At 44.0% G+C, this 24,573-nt stretch overlaps 1 protein-coding gene and 1 non-coding gene across 2 annotated transcripts in view; both read right to left on the bottom strand.

The window, feature by feature from the left end:
- Positions 1–24,573, bottom strand: part of LOC124612938 (dual specificity tyrosine-phosphorylation-regulated kinase 4) — a 439,797-nt gene that overhangs the window by 309,737 nt on the left and 105,487 nt on the right. The gene's annotated exons all lie outside the window — the stretch shown is intronic.
- On the bottom strand, positions 18,011–18,085 carry Trnat-ugu. The gene has a single exon. It is a non-coding gene; the product is annotated as a tRNA-Thr (tRNA).

Below are 24,573 nucleotides of genomic sequence, written 5' to 3'. Positions count from 1 at the left end.
AGGTATTTTCGACTCTATTACTACGCCCTGACATTCACAATAAATTGTCACCGATAACACAAGAGGAGGTCACTGTCTTCTATGCTATTTACTTTACACTACGCGTTTCGACGCTAATTTCCATCACTGAGCGACATAAAGAAACCTCCTCGTGGGCCGTTGGGTTCCGATTTTTACTACATAACTAAGTTGTCTATGCTAACGTGCAATGTTTTCTGTGTAGGGCGTACTTTAAAAAAAGTCCGCAAATTTTCAAACGATCCACGTCTTTGGAAAATGTGTGCTCATATTCTAAGTATGTCTGCAAGTGGGTATTACCTAGAAACGGTTCCCCGTTTATAAACACCCATAGGCCACTTGATTCTGTTGGAGGACTAGAAGCACTCGGACCAAAAAAGCCACTTCTGTACATCGTCTGGCAGAGGAACATAGGATTTCAGCAGGATGTAGCGTAAGAACAGTTACTGGTTATCGTTTGATTTTCACGAATTAAGCTTTCCTTCAGTTCAGAGCTTTACATGACGAGATCTTATTAGACTGATTTCATCTCCAGGTATCATATTGCAGCGACATTAAGAAGCTTAAAAATATTCTCAAAGTCCCCACCCCCTCTCCCCAGTTAAAAGTACGTAGAATTTTTTTGCGTAGTTTGCAAGAAACTTTACGCATATTTGTCGAAGCGCCCGCTAATTGAGATTTTCCAACGGTTTCGTTACACTTTCCCTACAGTAAAGCAAGCTTACGACCGTACGCACTGCCTTCTGTATGTAATCTCGATGTCCCACGTTAGACTGATATTAGTAATCCCCCGATCTCCAAAGTATCGAATTCCCACTTATAAAACAGCTTCAAACTTCTGAATACTTTGCAAGAGAATTAATTTGTGAAATATTTGACGTTAAGCATGTAAGCGAGAAAAAGATTAGAAAAGGTGTGAAATTATTTTTAACGTTTGTTGAAAGTAGCTATGTGCTGTCATTAGCAAACAGTGAATGAGTGTAATTTGGATAATTTGCGCTCCATTTTTAGCAAACGCTATTTTTCCACCCATCTCAATGTTCATGATATCATATCTCCTGACGTATACGTTGTTCAATGATATAATTTTGAACGCACATTTAGTGGTCTATGTGTATACTGTCTCGACAATGTGTTACGAATAGAATTAATAGTAAAGAAGCACTGTAATAAATTAAAACGTTATGCCTGATGGCGAAATTTTACAGCATTAGCAGTGAAAATGTAGCAAGCGATAAACGTTTTTCCTTCCACCATTTTGTGGGGGATGTCAGCGAGAAAAAGTTTCGTAAACGTTTGAGATTATATGTAAAGTTTGTTACAAGTCACTAAGTGCTCTAATTCCCAAATTCTGGACGAGTAAAGTGTGGGTATTTGCGCGCGGTGAGTTAAGCATATACACTGTTTCTAACGGTAGTACTTTTCGTACTGTGTTAAACCTCTAACGTAAGATTATACCTCCTTATCAGTAAGCTATGACAGCATTTTAAATTTTTAAATTAGGTCAGTAATTATTTTGTTTCCACTGTAAGTCATTAGATAGGTAACCTGCAACTGACAGTAATATATATGTCCCATATACTTAACAGTATACCGGTATAGATCGAACAAGCGTTTTATATCAAGGCTCTTTCGTGGACTACTGCTCTCCCAATATTCTACGATTCGTACGTAGTAATTTCTTGTAACTAAAAACAAGTCTCACTTACTGTTACTTTAAAATATTCGAACGACAAGAGTGGCTACAGATGCGACTGTTTAATCGTGTCGTCACGTTCTCACGAAGTCAACTCTTAAAACTTTGTCTTTTCTTACACGTAGAGCAAATTAGCAAGCTTCGTAACAGGATGATACGTTATACGGTCTAATTACGAATGCTGAACTTTGAAAACTTCTCAATATATTATACCTAAATCTGACGAAGCAGATATCCTTGTCCGAATATAGTCGTTTATGACAGACAAAGAGGGGATTTCACTCAGTCTACAAATACTCAATCTCAATCCACTGTTGCCTTCACTGCTGTTGACAACACAACGAGTATCGCTTGCACCAAGCGTCTTCTTTATTCCGTAAACAATCACTTCGCAGAATTTATAGATTCCATAGTGAATATTTGTCTCCTCCATTTATCTGCTGACAATGTGAAGACGACCACTGCCTGGTCGAACCGATTACGCCATTGTGAAATGCTCATTTGATTGTGCCGTAAAAAAATATACGAAATAAAACAATATTTATTAATTTTCAGAGATATAATCTAGTTCTAATGTTTCCCGCGATATCCCGAGATCACGCGGAACCGTGTTACGGAACGGCTGCCTGAGCGTATGCAACTTCGCTGGAGTCCCTATCAGAAGAGACGAGAGTAAAAGCTAGCGACTGACAGGCAGTTGACTCCCACGCGGTGAAGCACAGCTGAGCGCGCAGAAAGCTACCGACGCGCTTTTTGCGTGCAGTACGCACGTTGTCGGAGGTCCGTTTAAGGTCAGTGCGTGGGAGTTGTTGGTAAACACTCGTCAGCTCGCGTGGGTGTCTTCCACCCCCGGCAGCCAGACGGCGGAGGCGCAGTCCTGGCGCGCGTCTGCTGAGGACCACACGTCCCCGACAAATGCGAGCGCAGATGTTGATGTGATGGCGTATAGCTGTAAACAGCGAAAGTGCTCTTGGAAGAGAATGTTGTTGTTGCATATCCCGTGTCGTTTTCTCGACAGCTTTGCGAGACGAGTTCTCATGGAGTCGGCCCATGACGCTGTGAAAAATTGTAAAATGCTTGTTCTACGAAAATCACACATCAATCCAGACATTGTATATGTTAATTTCCAAGTGGTAATTACGTGACACGGTATAAAGGAGCGACAACGTTACCGAAGTTCTCACAACCACCGAACTCACTTCACCGATTTATCGGTTCTCACAATGTTAGCCCTCCATCTATTACCACTTTTCTGCAAGCGGCGATGGTTGACATCATTACTGAAGCACAAGTATCCTACATTGCGCCAACCTTGAGCGAACATACAAATTTTCGAGCTCAGATTCTTTAGAGAAATATGTTCGAAAGCGCATTGTCAGATTTAACTTAATGTATATGTAGAGGTAAAGTACTTAATGAAACTAATCACTTGACCTTAAATAGATTTTTTTAAATTACTTTACTTAAAATCACAAAGCACGTTCTAAATTTCGCGCATCATCGGTTTCTGTTAGCTGACTGTCTTATAGTTACTGGCCTTGGAAATGTTCCTCTTACTTCGCGAATGTACTTCGGAACACTAGACAGAAATATTTGTATCGCTCAGTCTGGCGTTGTGAATAAGAAGCTAGATCGATGTTCTATAGTCGCGTACCTCTGATCCGAATTTCATTGCCAAGATTTAATGGTGTCAGCGGTTATGATGATGTATCGTTTAGCTTAGTTGGTTCTCCGTTCTTAGATGACCAAGATGCCAAGGATGTGCAGTTCTGAGAGCATTATAGGGCTTTAACTCCATAACTGTGGCGAAAACGAACGTATAAGTTGATGACACACAGCAATTAGCAACCACTAGAGGTTTTAACTTTATTTGAAAATATAAAATGCGATTTAAAATTTCGCTCGTTATCAGGAAGAATAATGATTTGTGTAGGTTGTGCTCCACAGCTTTGATATAAAAAATGGATGAAATTTGGAAAAACACAAAAAGTTGATTTTTATGTGAAAACTCTACTTCGAAAATTATCATCTAAAATAGCAGCGTTCGGTGTTTTTCAAGATGTTTTTATTACTTAGCAGCTAACATTCTCCATTTATTTTCACATTCGCTCGATATTTACTTCCGAATTGTATTTTGAACGAAATTTAAGAATACGATGCTCACGTCTAAATTAACTTTCCATCTTCAATTTTCGAATTACAGTAAATATTTTGTGGATCAATAAACACAATAAAAAGAATCCTATCTACGACATATTTTCTGGTGAGTACTTCAATTCTGGCACAATACGTTTTATTCTTATAAGGATTACGAGTTGTATCTAACGCTCGATTAGCTGTAGTAGATTTATAAGCGTAACAGTTCATCATAAGGTATTGCAGGTATCGAAAATTTGAACAACGGTAAAAAGTGTAATTGGAATGCGAATAGAAATACGTTCTCTTTGGTACGTTTCAGACTTTGTTCATGGATATTTTCTGAGTATTTTGGTATAATGGACCTGTGTTCTCCAATGGCTTGTCACATAGAAATGACACTTGGTTTGATTTCTTACCTCCATTTATCTTTGTACCTATACTGCACCGAAAATACCTGCGCGATAGAGGAAATGTCGACAATATGAATTGTTTGTTGTTTGGAATCAAACTTGTTCTATTTACTCAGGATATTTGTTGTTGAAGACGGTAAGTTTGCATGAAATACTGCTCTGTTGTGTTTCGCGTTTGTTTTTCCGTTAATGTTAGTTGTACGGTACAGAGCATGCACAACAGTGCGGATAGGTTTATTGATGAAGAGTTCGCCGAAATGCCTCTCGTGTAATGAGTTCATTGACAGCAATGGAAGAGCGGCACAAGGATCCTATGATGAGCCGTTCGCGCACCACGTTGCAGTATTTATACGACACAGGCATCTACGAGCAACCAGCTCCTTCCGCGTTAGAACGGAATATACTAGCCGTGCAAGGTATGCTACAACCTTTATTCATTTATTTGCTATTTTCTTTTAGTCTGCTATCTGTATAAAAGAACAGACCGAATGTTGCACATGAATTGGCATGAATAAAGCACATATCATAACATAATTTCAAATGTTATGCTAAAACACCCAATCTAGAAGATTTGACTGAAATAGAGGTATCTGGAGAAACAAAAAGTATAAATCAAAATTACGACAGTACTCTGCAACGAGCCACCAGAGAGAAAAGGCATGTTGAACCAAAATTCTCAGATATGTCCCAGAACAATCTCAGAAATTTTGTGGCTCGAGTTCGGGTTCGCTTTGAATACATGTAAATGTATTTATTTCATGTACAAAAGTCAAGTCAGACCGACAATGCAACCAGTACACATCACAATTTGTTTTAATAGCTATATTTACATTAGCACGACGCGTGCTGCCGTCACCAGGTGCATGGTTATTGGTTAGATACTATTTTGTATGATTACATACGCAACAGGTACGATGTTTTGTTGTTGTTGTTGTTGTTGCACAAGTCATTGAACATCGTTGGTCGAGTTCTGACGTATAAATTACAGTAGGTTAGGATCAATCACTTACTTTCAACACGACGTGCACTGATTATACTGCCCTGTTAGTCGCGTATGGAATGAAATACATTGCAATTTCTGGCACATAGATAGCTAAACAAAAACAGTAACATCGTTTACAGTTCCTCTCAACTGCGTTCACAATAAAGACCGGACGCCCATAGGAAGATGTTGAGAATGATCTTCAAATATTATATCGAGTCGACAGAGAATATGAAATGGATTTGTACGAAGAACTAAAAATTTTCTTACATGGCAAGGAATGTGGAAATGAATTACTGAATGACAATGGAACACAATGATACGAATTTTTTTCATAAACTTTTTCACAGCTGAGTGCCTCTTTCAAAAAGACCATAAACACCTGAATAACTACTGAGTCTCTTCTAAAAAAACTAATATTTTCCGTGATTCCTGTACGACAAATAGTCATGGAATGGAACGCAATGAATTTTTTTCAAAAACTTTTTCACAGCTGAGTGCCTCTTTCAAAAAGACCATAAACACGTGAATAACTGTTGAGTCTCTCCTAAAAAAAACTAAATGTAATATTTTCCGTGATTCCCGTACGACAAATAGTCATCCGGTGCTAATAGCTAGTTTAGCTTAATTCAGGCATCATAATATGTGTGTTCAAGTTCAATAACTTAACAGTGCAATGGTGTTTGTCTCCAGAATAAACATAATCCTGTGGCTCTGTAATAATCTTGAACGTATAGTCACTTGATACGCAAGTAACATTTTTTGTCAATTGATACATGTGATGTTAAAGCAGAAAAATTGTGTTGATCGTAACCCACTGCGAATTCTCGTCAGAACTTTGCTAACTGATCTCGCCGGCACTCACAATAACAAACTCATCGCACCTGCGGCGTAGGTAGTCGTACTAAATAGTTGTTAATTAACAGACGAGCACCTGATGGTGACACCATATTGCCGAAACGCCTCGCGTTTAAGTATATATATTGGTATTATACGTGAGTGAAGCAGTGACTTGAGTTGTTTGTAAAATTCGTCAGACGGTTGCAGACCTCGCCCGGACCCACAGAACACGAATGTACGCATTGTGAACGGTACTTGGTGATTGTATTTCGTGGTTCGACCACTGGTCCGCCGCAAATTGTGACGACAGGCTGGAGCCGATGTAGGTACCGCTGCGCAGGGTGCCGGTTCGGAAACTCGAGAGCGGCTCGCCGACTACTGTCTAGACCAGCCCGCAGCCAGCACGCGGGCCGCGGAGGAGCAGAGCAGCCAGCAGAGGCGAGAGGGCGTACCGCGTGCAGGTGCGCCGAGCCGCGGTTCCAGGGGTACGTGTGGTAGCAGCACGAGCCCATGGCGACGCTGCCGACCGCCGGCGTTCACTGGACCCGCCGCCCGGCGCCGGCGCCGCCGCCGCCTCCGACGCCGCCGCCGACGCCGGCGTCGCCTGCCGCCGCTGCCGCCGGGCGCGCCACCGTCGCGCGCCCGCCGCCTGCACGCGGCGGTCCGCGATCAATACCCGGCGCCGGCCGACAGCCGCGGTTCAGCCGCTGCCACCGACACCGGCCGGCCCTCTCCGGGGAGGAGCAAAGGTCAGGCACAGGCGGTGTCAACACGGCGCCCGCACAGCTGCCGGCGGCCGCTGCTTTTGCCTTACGAAATTGGCGATCTCGTTGTGGAGAGCCGAGGCTATTCTCTTACTACCTTTGCACTAATCTTCCTTTCTTTCTTCTTGTCGTATTGGGCATCGGCGGAGTACATTATTTCAACCCTACGAGGTTTGTCCGGAAAATACGTATAAAAGTTGAATAATAACTTTATTTTACAATTATTCAGGCATTACAATATGGTCTCCTTCAAAGTACTCGCCCTGAGACGCGATACACTTCTGCCAACGCCGTTTCCACTGTTGATAACATTGCTGAAAGTCTTGAGTTGTGACGTTGTTCAGTTGCCGTGTCGTTTCCGCCTTGATGGCTTCCACATCTCCCAAGTGCCGCCCCCGAAGCACCATTTTGCATTTCGGGAACATGAAGAAGTCACACGGGGCTAAATCGGGTGAATAAGGCGGGTGGTCTGTCACGGTGATTGAGCTTCGGGCCAAAAACTCGCGCACAACGAGCGACATGTGAGCGGGCGCATTGTCGTGATGAAGGATCCACCTGCCCCCTTTTGCCAACTCCGGTCGAACTCGGGCCACACGAGCTCTGAGACGTGTCAGAACTTCAACGTAAAAATTTCCGTTCACTCTCTGGCCGGGAGGGACAAATTCCTTGTGAACAATGCCCCTATAATCAACGAAAACAATCAACATTGTCTTCACACTGCACCTTGATTTTCGCGACTTTTTTGTTCTCGGTTCTCCTGCTAGTTTCCATTCCTCGCTTTGAGATTTGAGGTCCACATCGAATTCGTAAAACCATGACTCGTCTCCAGTGATGACACGGTGGAGAAAGTCCCCTCGTTCCTCTGCTTCCAACCAATCCTCACAGCACTCGACCCTCTTTGCTTTCTGTTCTGGCGTCAAGAGCTTCGGTACGACTTTCGCACACAATTTCTTCATTTCAAGTTTTTGTGTCAGGATTTCGTGAACTATTGTTTTGGGGATTGACAGCTCGTCAGCAATCATTCTGACTGTCGATCTATGGTCTTTAAGAACACAAGCCCGAATTCGTCCAACATTTGCATCGGAACTCGATGTCGACTGCGTCCTGGGCGCGGGTCATCGTTCACTTCTTTTCGGCCATCCCGGAACCTTTTTAACCACTTGTTCACGGTTGTTTCCTTCAGAGAATTGTCTCCGTAAACCTGTTTCAAACACTCAAAAATCTCACGGCCATTCTTGCCTAGCTTTGCAAGAACCTTGATGTTGACGCGCTGTTCCTCAATCAGAGAGAGCTCCATGCGGACGGCAGGTGAAACGGGGTAACTGTCAACAAGCTGCCGCACACTCCCACCTTCACGCAGAGTGCTCTGACTCGAACTGAACGTTGATGGGATTGATTACAGCAGTAGTCCCACCTGGTGGTGACTGCAACTTGTAACATAAAGACATTATTAAACTTTTATACGTATTTTCCGGACAAACCCCGTACTGTTCTTTTCCCTTCCACCTGGGTCTTAACTTTAGTCTAGGAATAACTGAATTCCCGGCGTTGCCCGCATATGTATTAATTCAAACTTTTTATTAGTCCATCTCTTCTTTCTCACTCTCTGAGTCCGCCTCTTCCTTCACCCCATCTCTGTCCATATCCCCACCCCCTCTCTGTGTGTACCTCCTCCATCCCCCATTTTCTGTCCATCTCATCATTCCCTAGTCGCTGTTTACGTTCTTCTCCCTCGTCTCCCTGTTCATCTTCTACTTCTTAAGTAATAGAACCCAGTACGTTATCCTCGATGGTGAGTGTTCATCGGAGGTGAGGGTATCATTTGGAGTGCCCCAGGGAAGTGTGGTAGGTCCGCTGTTGTTTTCTATCTACATAAATGATCTTTTGGATAGGGTGGATAGCAATGTGCGGCTGTTTGCTGATGATGCTGTGGTGTACGGGAAGGTGTCGTCGTTGAGTGACTGTAGGAGGATACAAGATGACTTGGACAGGATTTGAGATTGGTGTGAAGAATGGCTGCTAACTCTAAATATAGATAAATGTAAATTAATGCAGATGAATAGGAAAAAGAATCACGTAATGTCTGAATACTCCATTAGTAGTGTAGCGCTTGACACAGTCACGTCGATTAAATATTTGGGCGTAACATTGCAGAGCGATATGAAGTGGGACAAGCATGTAATGGCAGTTGTGGGGAAGGCGGATAGTCGTCTTCGGTTCATTGGTAGAATTATGGGAAGATGTGGTTCATCTGTAAAGGAGACCGCTTATAAAACACTAACACCACCTATTCCTGAGTACTGCTCGAGCGTTTGGGATCCCTATCAGGTCGGATTGAGGGAGGACATAGAAGCAATTCAGAGGCGGGCTGCTAGATTTGTTACTGGTGGGTTTGATCATCACGGGAGTGTTACGGAAATGCTTCAGGAACTCGGGTGGGAGTCTCTGGAGGAAAGGAGGCGTTCTTTTCGTGAGTCGCTACTGAGGAAATTTAGAGAACCAGCATTTGAGGCTGACTGCAGTACAATTTTACTGCTGCCAACTTATATTTCGCGGAAAGACCACAAAGATAAGATAAGAGAGATTAGGGCTCGTACAGAGGCATATAAGCAGTCATTTTTCCCTCGTTCTGTTTGGGAGTGGAACAGGGAGAGAAGATGCTAGTTGTGGTAAGAGGTACCCTCGTCCACGCACCGTATGGTGGATTGCGGAGTATAGATGTAGATGTACATTCCTTTCTCTGCGCATATCCTTCTAACACCCCCCCCCCCCCCCGTACTCCTCTGTTCATCTCTTCCTCTTCCCCTTCTGCAGTTCGTCCTCCCTCTCTGTCTGTTATTCCCCTCCTCAACCTCTCGCTACTTATCTCTTCGCCTCCCTGTCTCTGTCCATCTCCTCCTCTCTTCTTTCTCTATCCGCCCCCCCACCCCACCCCCCCCTCCCCCCGTTTCTGTGCCTATCTCCTTCTTTCCCTTTGATGTCTGTTCATCTCCACCTCCACCCTTCTCTCTCCACGCCATCACTATCAACCAAATAGGAGGCTTGTGGTACTTACCTCCACAATATTTCTTCCTAGACTGTAGCTAATATGTGTACGAAATTTGGTTGAAATCGTTCCAGGAGTTTAGGATGAACTTTTTATCCGTGGCTTTGCTTTTGTACGCACATGTCAAATATATTTCACGTATTTTTACATGTTTCACACGTATTTGTACACATATTTCAATGATATTCCTAGCGAATTTATACTGGAGTTTCATTTTTATGCAGTTCAATATTTACGACGTTGTGTCTCCTGAACTGTGAGTCGTACCATGCAATATTCTTCTAGGTACATTTAGCGGCATATGTGGATACTGTCTGCGAAACGTGTGGCGAATAGAGTTAGTAATAAAGAAAAAATAAATTAAAACGTCATGCTTGATGCGGCAGTTTTATTGCGTGAATAGTGAAATCAGTTTGTGGAGTCCGTCATCGAGAAAAGGTTTCGTAAAGGTTTGAAATTATGTGTAAAGGTTGTCGCAAGTCTGTAGTGCTCTCATTCTCAAACATTGCGTGAGTAAAGTGTGGGTGATACTGGCAGAAGCGAAGCTGTGAGGACGGGGCGTGAGTCGTGCTTGGGTAGCTCAGGCGGTAGAGCACTTGCAAATGTCCCGAGTTCGAGTCTCTGCCCGGCACACAGTTTTAATCTGCCAGGACGTTCATATCAGCGTACACTCCGCTGCAGAGCGAAAATCTCATTCTAAAGTGCGGATACTCGCGCGTCGTGGGCGACACTGCTTTCTCACTCCCATCCCCACCAATACCCCTTTCATGGGTACGTGGTTCTTACCCACACAGCGATGATTTGTGCGCCAAGTTTGATTGATATCTATCCAGTGATTCAGAAGGAGACGTGGAACATACATATATATACATACATACATACATTCGGTCATCCATTTTTGTAATGTGTATGGACATGAATTCCTGCTTTCCTTTCCTATACAGTTCCTTTGTCGCTTCGGTCTACATTTTGCCACTTGTTTTGGCTTTTCCCGGGAGCCAAGGCGCTGTCTGAGTTTCTTCTGTGTGCGGAATGCTTTTATGGATACGCTCCAGTGTTATCTCCACCCCTCCTAGATCTTTGTCAACGCTGACGAACTACCCCTTCTTAGTTTTCTTAGAGAGTCGCAGACTATGCGATTGCTTAGCTTCGTAGAACTCATACAGGCAATGTGGCCTTAGAAAACAACCCTACTACTACGAATGGTGATATTCTACATACGTAAACGTAAACTCCATCCACAGGCACTGGCGGGTCCATCGATACCGACCGACTGTCGCGTCATCCTTCGACAATGGCGTCACTGTTTGCGGTATAGAAAGGCGTGTAATCAGCACACCTCTCTTCTAGCCTTTGTCAGTTTTCATGACCTGGAGCCGCTGCTTTCCGGTCAAATAGCTCTTCAGTTGGCATCACGGGGCTGAGAGAATCCCGTTCCAGTTCTCACATCAAGGAAAAAATCCCTGACAGTACCGAGAGTCCCATGTCGTCCATGCTGATCGCTCAGCCACGGAGGTGGACGTTACTACGGCAGGTTAACTAACTTGTATTGAATGTTGCACTCCACTTCAAAGTGACACAAGCATATGACAGTGTCTTTCGAAGCTGCCACCAACGCTATAACAACGGTCGGAGCATTCCACCATCGTTCAGTCTCTCGATGACAAGAATGCGCTCATTGGTCACCGAACCACATTTATGAACACCCTCATTGCCGGAAATCTGCGATTGTTGCGAATCAGTTCCTGGATTGCCTGTAGAATGTTGTCTGTGGTCATGTCGATGGCTTTCCTTCCCCCGATTAGAATCACCAGCGCCTGTGAGGCTGCGGTCAAATTGTCAGCTGTATACAAGCAATTTGGCAGGACACGAGATTGCACTTGACCCATAAAACGCCAGAATTTCACTGTTAATCTGTGTGAAGTTTAAGTGTTTGCCTGCAAGGGTAGTACTGTCCACCGTACTGCAGCTTCGGAGTACGTTCCATTTGCCGCGTCACTTCAATCCCACTCTGTGACGCACCTTCCATCCGTATCGTAGCAAAACTGTTTCTGTGGGAAATACAGAAGATTTACTCTCTTCTGACAATGCCCTGCTACTGCGCACTATGATCTTAGCGCGGGATGACACGTGTAACTTATTTTTGGAAGTTCCGATGTCTATATAGAGTTCATGTTGTGTCGTCTCCTGAATTTTATTGGGCCTACAATGTTCCGCAAGATCAGTCTTTCTCTTATTTCTGATTTCTCGATAAGACATTTTCTGTTCATAGCAAGGCATTGTATGGCGTTTTTGTAATAAATTGATACTGATATATTCTTGTGAGCACTTATGGCTACTCGGTATTGTTTTCCCATACTTCCAATTTGTGATGCAAAAGCTAATTTCTCAGAGATGTTAGGCTCCTCCAGCCTCCTAGATACACTCAGCCCTATTTATTGTTTTATTTATTTGCAATCGATTCTGTAGCAAACGGCGGGTTCATCTTCAGCCACTTTGTCCTTGATACCGATATGGCGTATCACCTGAATTAGAGGGCTCGTGGTTTCCATACTGGAGAAATGGTTAAACGGCTCTGAGCACTATGGGACCTAACATCTGGGGTCATCAGTACCCTAGACTTAGAACTACTTAAACCTAACTAACCTAAGGATATCACACACATCCATGCCCGAGGCAGGATTTGAACCTGCGACCGTAGCAGCAGCGCGGTTCCGGACTGAAGCGCCTAGAACCGCTCGGTCACAACGGCCGGCCATTCTCGAGAAGGCTGCGATTCTAGAGTGCAGGAGAGTTCGGTCAATTTTCTTGTCGCCTTCGATTATGTTTCAAAATACTGTTTTTGGGAATTCTGTCGAAATCACTCGTTGCGACTACCTCTAGTAGTGGCAGTGTCTCTAATGACTCACTTTATTAAGTAAACGCCGTTAGCAAGCAAGGGAACTGTTAGCAGCTGCAAGTAGCCACACGTGTTTGGCTTACTTACTTCGTTTAATCATTCGTGTAACACTCGCTAGTGGTGTCTCTAATATTACCCTACTCTATTGCACTCTAGGCAGACTCTTGCAAACTCAACACTCTTTTACTAAGGTGGATAGAACTTCGGAGGCCAGAATCAGAAAACTATATTTAACACTATTAAAACAATAGTATGAAATACCAGTTAATGACGTATCAAAGTATAAGTGACAACTGCAGGGACAGGGATTCCAGAATGCAGGTTCAGCCATCCCGTTAATTCCCCTTCGTTGTAAGCAGAGTAAAGTGAAGGTCATGTGGAAGTAAGTACGACTACCTTAGGCACAGCTGGTTCTACAAGCGGTATTCTATAAAAAAACACTCCAAAATCCTCTCCCATGGAGCTAATTTACGTTCCATGTCGTAGCTACCACCTATTTGTGAAAAATCTCTCGATATCACCAATTTTTTTAAAAAAAGTTGACAGTCATTATTTAGTTCCATCTGGAAAACATTCGAAAGCTCCATGATAATAATTTAATTTCTGTTACTCAATCCTGAAGAATATATTTCAATGTGTACTTGGGGGCGGCTTCGGCTCACACGGCCTTTAACCACGAGGCACCATTGTTAACGAACCGTAGCATCATCTGCTCTTGTAACAGCCGGCCGCGGTGGTCTAGCGGTTCTAGGCGCTCAGTCCGGAACCGCGCGACTGCTACGGTCGCAGGTTCGAATCCTGCCTCGGGCATGGATGTGTGTGATGTCCTTAGGTTAGTTATGTTTAAGTAGTTCTAAGTTCTAGGGGACTGATGACCTCAGATGTTAAGTCCCACAGTGCTCAGAGCCATTTGAACCATTTCTTGTAACTATAAGACAATCAGTACAAACAGTCGAGTTATTACAGTTCCAAAATACACGATCTGTAACCAGGAGGAAGAAATATGACTTCTTAACTTTTGTTCAAACGTGGGGTCTACTACTTTTAGTGAGTTAAACTATACGGCATGCACACGTCTTTGTCGTAGTTTCTCGCGCTGCAGCTTTCTGAATATTTCTGTGACACCTTAGCGCTGACTAAGCAAGCTCGGGTAGAGTGGAACAGCCCTTGTTTCTGTCTTCAGTATCTTTTCAGTTAATCCAACTAGGTAAGGGGCCCCAACAGACGAACAACAAATAGTACAGGAAAAATTCAGTTAGCCGTCCCCAGCTGCAACGAATTGCTATCCTTTAGAATTCTCCGATAAATCTCAGCCTGACTAGATTTACGAGGTCGTTCCGCTTTAAATTGCTCCGGATAGACACCTCTGGATACTGCACGTCTCAGACTGATTACACTGCCGCGTCGCTGACCATGTTGTTCGACACGGCTTCTTTTCGCCTGTTTTCCCAGCCACGTTACTTCATTTCTAAGTCAACTCCCTGCACACAACTGCAGAGCCACGGCCGTCTGTTCATAGAATAGATGGAGCTGATTTAGCAAATATATGAGCCGCCAAAATTTTTCTAGAAATCATACTGATTTGCTTGTAAAATTCTGTGCGGTAGTAACCTTGTTGTAGACAATCATCGTTTGGTCCTCTAACGGCAGCCGTGTTTGCAGATAAAATTATGGGATTTTTGTTGTGTCTATCAAACAAAAAACTAATCTCTATTTCAGCGCCTTTGTGCCGTTACCAGTGGGTCATATTTTTTCATGTTATATTCTCGAGAAGGTTTTTCAGGGCCTTGTTTAAATTATGTGTTTTTCCTGTAACCAAGTTTGATTTCACTGGAACCGTTGTGCACCGCGAATGTAGTAACTACTTTTTTTAAGGAAAAGGAATTCACCAATCAGTTGCAAATCCAATCCACATTTTTAGTGCAGGTCTGGATTTCAGCCACTGAATAGCTATTATCTTCAGTGCATTTAAGCCGGCCGCTGTGGCCGGTTCTAGCTTCAGTCCGGAACCGCGCTGCTACTACGCTCGCAGGTTCGAATCCTGCCTCGGGCATGGATCTGTGTGAGGTTAGTTAGGTTTAAGTAGTCTAGGGGACTGATGACTTCAGATGTTAAGTCCCATAGTGCTTAGAGCCATTTAAACCATCAGTGCATTTAAGTAGAGTCATATAGACTCGTCAAGCTTTTCGCCACACGCATTCTCACACATTTAGGACGTACATTGCCAGATTCAATTAGAATCTGGCACTGTAGGTCCTAAAGTCATGTAATAAATGTGGTCAAAAGTTTGACGAGTCTATATGACTCTACTTAAATGTACTGTATATAGCTATTTGGTATCTGAAATGTAGGTCTGCAATGCAGATCGGATTTGCGACCGATAGGTGAATTCCTTTTCTTTTTTTGCGGAGGGAGTGGGGAGTAATCCCCATAATTGTTGTCCTTATCTGTATATCTTTGCAAAAATACAGAGCCACAGTACATGTTTTCAAACAATCAACTCTCGCTAGTTAAAAAGTCAAACTTCGCAAAACACACTGCACAAACTTCGACATTGCGTTTTGCAACGTTCGACGCTTTAATTTGTGAGTGTGTTCATTTTTTTAAAGTACTATGGCTCTATGCCTGTTTCTGTAATAAATGTTTTGTATCTGTCGTCAACACTAAACGCCCTATCACTCTCCTTCGGTGGACTCTATTTACCCTTTTGTTGGTGTTTCCCTTCTAATAACGATATACGAAATTATGTTTGTTAGGAAGTCGTCAACCCAATATCATTTCTCTTCCGGTATTCCGCATGTTGTTAGGATGGAAATTTCAAACGATCCGAATTGTAAGTGCTATTAGTTTTGTCAGCTTGTGGCTAGATACAGGGCTCGAATGTACTTATTAACTCCCAAATTTGAAGACAGACGTATTTCCACATTTAACGATGGTAAACTGCGATGGTTGTTCATAAGTGTCTGAAAAATGGTTCAAATGGCTCTGAGCACTATGGGACGTAACATCTGAGGTCATCAGTCCCCTAGAACTTAGAACTACTTAAACCTAACTAACCTAAGGACAGCGCACGCATCCATGCCCATGCAGGATTCGAACCTGCGACCGTAGCAGCAGCGCGGTTCCGGACTGAAGCGCCTAGAAGCGCACGGGCGCAACGGCCGGCATAGGTGTCTGACATTCCTCCTTATTGGATAGCGCCTCTGAAAGAAACCTCGTACGATTTTGCTTTTGGGCTCTCACTAACGCTTCGTATGAGCGAACAGTACGTCCGTTGTAGGCGCGCACTCTGAAGACATAGACAGACAGACAGCCCGTGTGAAGGAAGTAGCGATCCACTGTGTGTGCGGATGTGGCGGGCTTTGTGTGTAGAGTGGTATCAGCAGGCAAGTAGGCCAGCTAGCGGTGAGCAGGCGCGATACAGGTTGTCACCGGGAAAGGGGGGGGGGGGGGGGGGGGGAAGGGAGAGGATGCGGCACGTGACCAGTGCTGCCACGCCCCAGCGCTCTTTTGTTCCCAGCAGGCCCATAGGACGCCCACACTGGCGGGCTGTGGTGGCCACTAAGCACCATAATACAGACGTACCAGTCTCTTGACCTTAACGGAATAATTCCTCGTGTTACGGTTATGAAGAAAAAAGAAATATATCAGTATCTTCTGGGGGCAAAACACAGCTGCTGCGCCGCTCTTGATGCAGCTTCATTACGATGCTGCCAAGCCTTGTATCAGAACCGAGCATGAAGAGATGCCTGTGACCTTTGTCAGCGTCTACAAGTTAAGGGAATTTGATTCCGCCTATTATGTAAACAACTGATCCTTTTACTGCCTAAATATGTTGCAGCACATTATTGCCATCATCTCGGGGTCATGCTTTTTTTAATTTCTTATTCTCTTGAATTTCATGTTTTGTAGGGCCATATTTACATCTACATCTACATCTACATTTATACTCCGCAAGCCACCCAACGGTGTGTGGCGGAGGGCACTTTACGTGCCACTGTCATTACCTCCCTTTCCTGTTCCAGTCGCGTATGGTTCGCGGGAAGAACGACTGTCTGAAAGCCTCCGTGCGCGCTCTAATCTCTCTAATTTTACATTCGTGATCTCCTCGGGAGGTATAAGTAGGGGGAAGCAATATATTCGATACCTCATCCAGAAACGCACCCTCTCGAAACCTGGCGAGCAAGCTACACCGCGATGCAAAGCGCCTCTCTTGTTGAGTCTGCCACTTGAGTTTGTTAAACATCTCCGTAACGCTATCACGGTTACCAAATAACCCTGTGACGAAACGCGCCGCTCTTCTTTGGATCTTCTCTATCTCCTCTGTCAACCCGATCTGGTACGGATCGTACCAGATTATCGTATAACTTGCCTTACTTTTTCTCACAGTTGTTATCCACATCTCTGTGCTGCTATCTTTCAGAAATAGGCAGAGAAAAACAGTATATGTTTTTAAATGAACAACACGCACATATCAAAATGCCGAAAGCTACAAAACGCAATGTATACACGGTGTAACTGTTATAAGTTCAGATATTTCTAATGGTGACTTTTGTGTTGGCAGAAGAGCCAACACCGTGTTACGAGTGGCGGCAGAATTGCACGCGTTTTAGCTCACGCAGGCTGCCGTGAGGCGGGAAGAACTATACTGACGTGAGGTCTGGAACATGACAAGGAATGAGAATTCAGAAAGCGGACGAAATTAGCTTGATACTTAACTTTAATCCATTAATGATGAACGTCGCTCTTGAAGGTACATGATTCACAATATTATCTGTTCAGAATACATTCTTGAAGATAGTACTTATAGTAACTGAATATGGCGCCTTGCTAGGTCGTAGAAAATGACGTAGCTGAAGGCTATGCTAAACTGCCGTCTCTGCAAATGAGAGCGTATGTAGACAGTGAACCATCGCTAGCAAAGTCGGCTGTACAACTGGGGCGAGTGCTAGGGAGTCTCTCTAGACTAGAGCTGCCTTGTGGCGGCGCTCGGTCTGCAATCACTGATAGTGGCGACACGCGGGTCCGACGTATACAAACGGACCGCGGCCGATTTAAAGGCTACCACCTAGCAAGTGTGGTGTCTGGCGGTGACACCACAGTGACTGAGGACAGTGTACTGAACAACATTACATCAAAAAAATGATAATTAATCGAAACCCTCAGCTGCGAACAGGTGCTGTTGATCTACCTCAATTGGGACAGCTGAAAAAGTGTGCCCCGACCGGGACTCGAACCCGGGATCTCCTGCTTACATGGCAGGCGCTCTATCCATCTGAGCCACCGAGGGCACAGGTATATCAACAGCACCTGTTGGCCGCTGAGAGTTTCGATTTATTGTTATTTCTTTCTAGAAAAGCTGCATGGTCATCATTGGTATCTGTTTTTCGGAACAGTTACTATCTTCATAACATTACATCAGTATTTACGTTTTTTTGCAGACTAATAATTTCAGCTCTTATGAATAGTATATTTTAGGTTGGTTAGTACCTCCAAGTACATGTGACAAGAGCAAACCTTCAATGCTAGTCAGAGAAAAACAGTATGTTTTTAAATGAACAACACTCACATATCAAAATGCCAAAAGCTACAAATCGCAATGTATACACGGTGTAACTGCTATAAGTACAGATATTTTTAATGGTGACTGAGGCAGCAGGACAGGTACCGAAGTTAGTCTGACAGGCGTTAGGACCGTGCAGAAAACATCGTGTCCTAAACTTTGTGACATGCTTTTGGGAACTCTATTGGACGCAGAGGAGGAGCAACCAACACATTGACGAGTGTACATATTAGGTACTACCTATAAAAATATGTCCCCTTACACCTGTTACACACAGTATGTTCAGCCTAAGTGTTTTGTGAAGTTTGACGTTTGAAATCGCGAGTGTCGTTCATCTGAAAACATGTGCTGTGGTTATGCCTTTTCTCGCAGAAGTATACAGGCGAGGACAAGAATATGAGAAAAACTGATAATTTAAAGAAGGCTCTATACAGAACCCAACCTCCTCGACAATAAGACACGAAAAAAACATAGCCCCCTAATAATTGGACAAATGTGCTGAAACCAGTTTGAGAAATGAAAAGATCAGTTTTTGAAACTTCCTGGCAGATTAAAACTGTGTGCCCGACCGAGACTCGAAATCGGAACCTTTGCCTTTCGCAGGCAAGTGCTCTACCATCTGAGCTACCGAAGCACGACTCACGCCCCGTACTCACAGCTTTACTTCTGCCAGTACCTCGTCTCCTACCTTCCAAACTTTACAGAAGCTCTCCTGCGAACCTTGCAGAACTAGCACTCCTGAAAGAAAGGATATTGCGGAGACATGGCTTAGCCACAGCCTGGGGGATGTTTCCAGAATGAGATTTTCACTCTGCAGCGGAGTGTGCGCTGATATGAAACTTCCTGGCAGATTAAAACTGTGTGCCCGACCGAGACTCGAACTCGGGACCTTTGCCTTGCCCGCGAAAGGCAAAGGTCCCGAGTTCGAGTCTCGGTCGGGCACACAGTTTTAATCTGCCAGGAACTTTCATATCAGCGCACACTCCGCTGCAGAGTGAAAATCTCATTCTAGATCAGTTTTTGTTTGATAGGCGAAATCAAATCCACACAGTTTAATTTGCAAACACGGCTCCTGTTACACTAACAAAACCCAGATGACGATGACAACGTAGTTACCACAGCCAGAATTTTAGACGTAAATCGGAATTTTTCCAACGAAATTTTGGCGACTGATATGTTTACTAAGTCAGTTTCATCTTTTCTATAAATACGTATTCGTGTACGTGCAGAAAAAGATTTGAACTGAGAAAAAATGTCGGCACGATAATTAAAAAATATTGAATCGATTTGTCAACAGAAGATGCGTAGGGAGAGTAGCTTGACATCATCCCGCATAGGCGGAAAGAAAGATAAAGTTTAACATGTGTTCGACGTCGAGTACATTAACGACGGTGCACAAGAGCAGTTGCATAACGGGGGAATCAAAGTCGGTTGGGGCTTTGTTGAAACAAACCCGCTCATTCTATAGAAAAGGAATCCAGTTTCTTAACAACTGCGTCACATTGCTCAGTCATTAATCATTATTCTAACGGCAGTTCGTGGGGAGGAAGTATCACGATCAGGTGTCGTTACCAGCTTCAGGTATCTACACAGTAAGCGAAAATCTTTGTTAACAGTGTGAGGTATTTTACTTGCGGAAGATGTAGTTGTACAGTATTATAGTTGTAATTCGGTTTTGTGTTTGTGAAGTAATGGGATTTTATTCAGTTACTTTCCGGATAACGGCCATGCCATCCCTCCCATCATGCATGCGTGAGCCTGTCAGCTAAGTTTTGGAAGCTACTCGAAACGACCAACTGATAGAATCCATGTACTAATTACTGAGGTAGCTGCGCATGGTTCTCCAGGGAATGGCGGTTTTAATTTGCTAACCTGTGAACGATATGTCTGATGTGTAACTGTGTTGCATGGACGGCTGCGATTTGTGGTGGTGCCGCATTCTGTTGTTCATGGTAGGAAAGAAAAAAAAAAAAAAAAAAGAAAACCAGAGCTCCTTTCAAATATATGAATAGGGCCATAGACCTAACTGGTCTCAGTGCTATGTCATCATTTAACGATGTGTTGCGTATGTGTCAGTTACTGCGCGACGGAGGAGGCACAGTAACTCAAGGAAAAAAAAATCAGGGAACGAGAGACAGAGCAACATAAATACACAGACATTACCATCAATATCTATGTAAGGTCCTAAAGTACGTGAAAATGGAAACAGATTCCTGAAACATGTCGTGCTGCACGTGAAAAGAGATGTAACTGGTGAAGTACTTAATTATTTAAATAATTATTGACGCCGTTGCAGACTTCCAAAAAACGTCATTTACGATGGATGAAATTAATTAACCGCCTGATAGATGTCAAGTGTCTCATGCCTGCACCCCACGAGACACTGCGCACATGCTTCGATGCGATATCAGGAATTTCACTCTGAACACTCCCCTGAGACGAAAATTACTTCCACCACTGGGATTGGAATGGGTCACCGCTCTGTCGAGCTTCATCACACTAACGTGCATTAGAGACTTCGAAATTGGAGGCTATCGTAATCTGATCTATACAAAGAGAACCCTCGCTTTACAGATAGCTGAATTAATATTGTTTCCATGTGAAACCCGTAAACATTTTTCGTTTCCAAGCGTAATAATAATTTCAATAGTTACATCCTGAAATAAAACTTTTCTTGACGTCATAGTTTACTACGAAGGGCATCCGCCGCATACGTCGCGTATGTAATGGCTCCCAAGTCCTCCCAGCTTAGAAATAACTTTGGTGTCTAGTCTCACAGTTCTGTGAGGGTAAACAAATTCGGAAGATGTAGAAGACCCCGAATGGGGACTTCGACAACGAACATGTGTTCTAAAGATATCGACGATGTATCGGAAGACAAAGTTTACTGTAGCGTTGTGTTTGTGCTTGGAGTATACGTAACAGGTAAACAACCTGCAACTTATGTGTGCCCTGGCTCCCACGGAAGTAGGTTGCGTAAAGAAGCGGGGATATTCACGTTTCTTTTCCTTTCCAAAACACAGCTCCATTCTCAGAGGTTTGGCCCACCATAACAGTCAATTCCCCTTCCTCCCATTTATTAGCCAGCGCAGTAATATTGCAGCGCGCAACGCAATAATCTCCCAAAACATCGTGCGGTGCAGTGTAGTGTAGCAATCACTCAGGGTCACTGTGATTTTGAAACGACAGACAAGTATTCTCCAATATAGATGTCTAAAAACAACGCCAGAAAGCGTTTACAAGTGCGGTAACACACTGCTTTAAAGAGGATTTATTTCGTGAAAGTGTCGCTTTTCCAGAGTGTAGAAAAGAACTGTATACAGAAACCCCTTGAAATCTTATAGGACCGAGCATGGCTTGTTACTATATCCACTCATCTGCAACTGAGGTAGAGGCAGATTACTATACTCCAATTACGCATACGTTCTTTGACCTATCGAATCTGTAAACCATGTACATATATAAAACTGTATGTGTGTATGTGTGTGTGTGTGTGTGTGTGTGTGTGTGTGTGTGTGTTTTACACATCTCCTCCTAAACTACTGGATCGATTTCTATCACACTGGGAACACCTAGAATGGGAAGAATATTGTAGGGACAAGAAACACGTAACTCCCATATTATAGGTGGGGGTGAAAAGGGTTGATAACTCCTGATATCTAGGCTTCCATGCATAACATGAAACTTGTGCAGGTATGCATCCCAAGGAGCATAGGTGCGGATATGGATGACTGAGCAGAGAGCAGACAAGGAGATAGACAAAAGTCGGAGTAAGAGATGGATGGAGAGAGGTGGAAGAGAGTGGGGGTGAGAGTGAAAAAGTTTGGTAGCCCCTGACATCTAGGCTGCTCTGCATGACATGCATGTTGTGTGGGTTGTTTTCGAAGGCAGTCCAGGTGGTGTATGTGCGGATCGGCACAGCTGAGCAGGGAGAGGGGGGAAGAGGAGGAGATGGACAGAGAGAGGGTGGAGGAGGGCATAGACAGAGAGTTGGGGAAAGAAAGAGCAGAGAGGAAGGAGGAGGAGATGAATGGAGAGAGGGTGGACAAAGAAACGTATGCGATACGTATGCTGTTTGAGTCTGTGAGAGAAGCTGTTGAAAAAGGTTTGTGTATTTATGAGTTCATTAGGCTTTTAAAAAGCGATATTCAATGATACTTTAATTTGTACCAATGACTTGATAGTTTCTTTAATTTGTTAATGTATGAAAACTTAACTTCTGGTATCAGAATGTTTTGTGTTTCTGTACTCACGAAAACGTAGCCAGCCAGCCGAAATCGGCTATCATCCAGTTGTTATTGCATTATAAAGCGATAAAAACGATTGAAATTTATGACGAAAGATGATTGCTTCTGGTGTGTCCCATGGGAACGAACTAGAATCTTCAATTTTCTCAGTATACGTAAAAGATTTACAGGCAGCAGCAGCAATACCATAAGATTGTTCGCTGACCCCGATACTGCCCATGGGACACTATCGCCGTTGGACGAGGAAGACTTGGACAAAATTTCCATGTAATAAAAGTGGATAAATATAAGATAACGTCTATAACAAAGAGGCAGAACCCGACTGCATCTGATTATGGGATTAGTGGTGAGGATCTTGAGCATGTCACGTTGTACTCGTATTTAGAAAGGTAGTAAGCCTTCTAAGAAGCGATTTGAAATGGGACGATGATGTAAAATCAGTATTAGGGAAAGAGAAGGGAAGAATGTACGGAGCAACTGTTGAGTAACTGACCGCGCAGATGAACCAAGGGACTCCTCAATGACCGTTCAGCGAACGTTGCTGCCTATGCGCTTCTGCAGCAGACTCCTGGTTCACAGACCCATGCTGACTGCTGTTCGTCGTCGAAGAAGATCAGAATTTGCACGTCAATACCCCAACTGGACGTCTACAGAGTGGCGGGAGGTGGTCTTTTCAGATGAATCATGTTTTATGCTCCATGGGAAGGATGGCCGTTGGCTTGTCCGGCGTGCAAAGTCTGAAAGCATACACCCGCCTGCATTGTGGCCTGGGGAATGTTTTCCTGGCATTCCCTGGTTGACCTCGTCATTCTGGAAGTTACAGTAGGTCAACACAAGTGTGCATCTCTGGGGACCATGCCCACCCCTACACGGAATTTGTTTTTCCTCGGCACGATGGCATCTACCAGCAGCACAATGTAACGCGTGACACAGCTCGCATTGTACGCGCCTGTTTCGAAGAGCACCAGGACGAGTTTACTGTACTCCCCAGGCAACCAAACTGCCCGGATTTATAACCAGCTGAGAAACTATGGGACCACCTCAACCGGCTGTTTGCTCCGTGAATCCCCAATCAAACCTAGTGCAGCTGGGCACGGCGCTGAAGTCGGCATGGCTTCATATCCCTACCGGTATCTTCCAGAACCTCACCAACTCTCTTGCTGCACTTCTCGCAGTGGTTCGCGCTGTAGAAAGTGATTATTCAGGCTTTTGACAGATGGTCACATTAATGTGACTTAAAGCAGCACTCCGTCATCAGGCCAGATGTGGGCAACCGGTACCATCCGACCGCCGTGTCACCCGCAGCTGAGGATGCGGATAGGAGGGGCGTGTGGTCAGCACACCGTTCTCACCGTCGTTATGATGGTTTTCTTTGACTGGAGCCGCTACTATTTGGTCGAGTGGCTTCTCATTTGGCATCACGAGGCTGAGTGCACCCCGAAAAACGGCAACAGCGTATGGCGGCCCGGATGGTCACCCATCCAAGTGCCGGCCACGCCCGACAGCGCTTAACTTCGCTGATTTGACGGGAACCGGTGTATCCACTGTGGTAAGGCCGTTGACGTTTAATGTGACTTGGCAGTGTATATTACTTAGCGACTGTCCCGGTACCCCATTCAAGTTGCAGGTTGTCCATGTAAAGTCTCGCGGCAACAACGAAAATATTATTTTAAGTATTTCGCGTTGTTATTGTTCAAATTTAAAAATGTGAAATACTGTCATAATCTACTCATTAAGAGGTGTTACATTATGTCAAAAGTCTGACGCAATAAGGGAAGGGAAGTATTTTCTTGCGACAGCGTAAGTGACGGTGCGCAAATACCCGGACTTTAATCATCCAGTATTTGAGAATCAGAGCACTTAAGAAACTTCCAACAAACTTTAAGCGTATTTCCAATATTTTCTAAATTTTTTCTTGCTTACACAATTAACGTCCAACATTTGACTCATTAGTTAATGCGTTGGAATC

This window comes from Schistocerca americana, chromosome 4, assembly GCF_021461395.2.
Source record: "Schistocerca americana isolate TAMUIC-IGC-003095 chromosome 4, iqSchAmer2.1, whole genome shotgun sequence".
NCBI lineage: Eukaryota > Metazoa > Arthropoda > Insecta > Orthoptera > Acrididae > Schistocerca > Schistocerca americana.
This window is presented reverse-complemented; position numbering and strand designations above follow the sequence as displayed.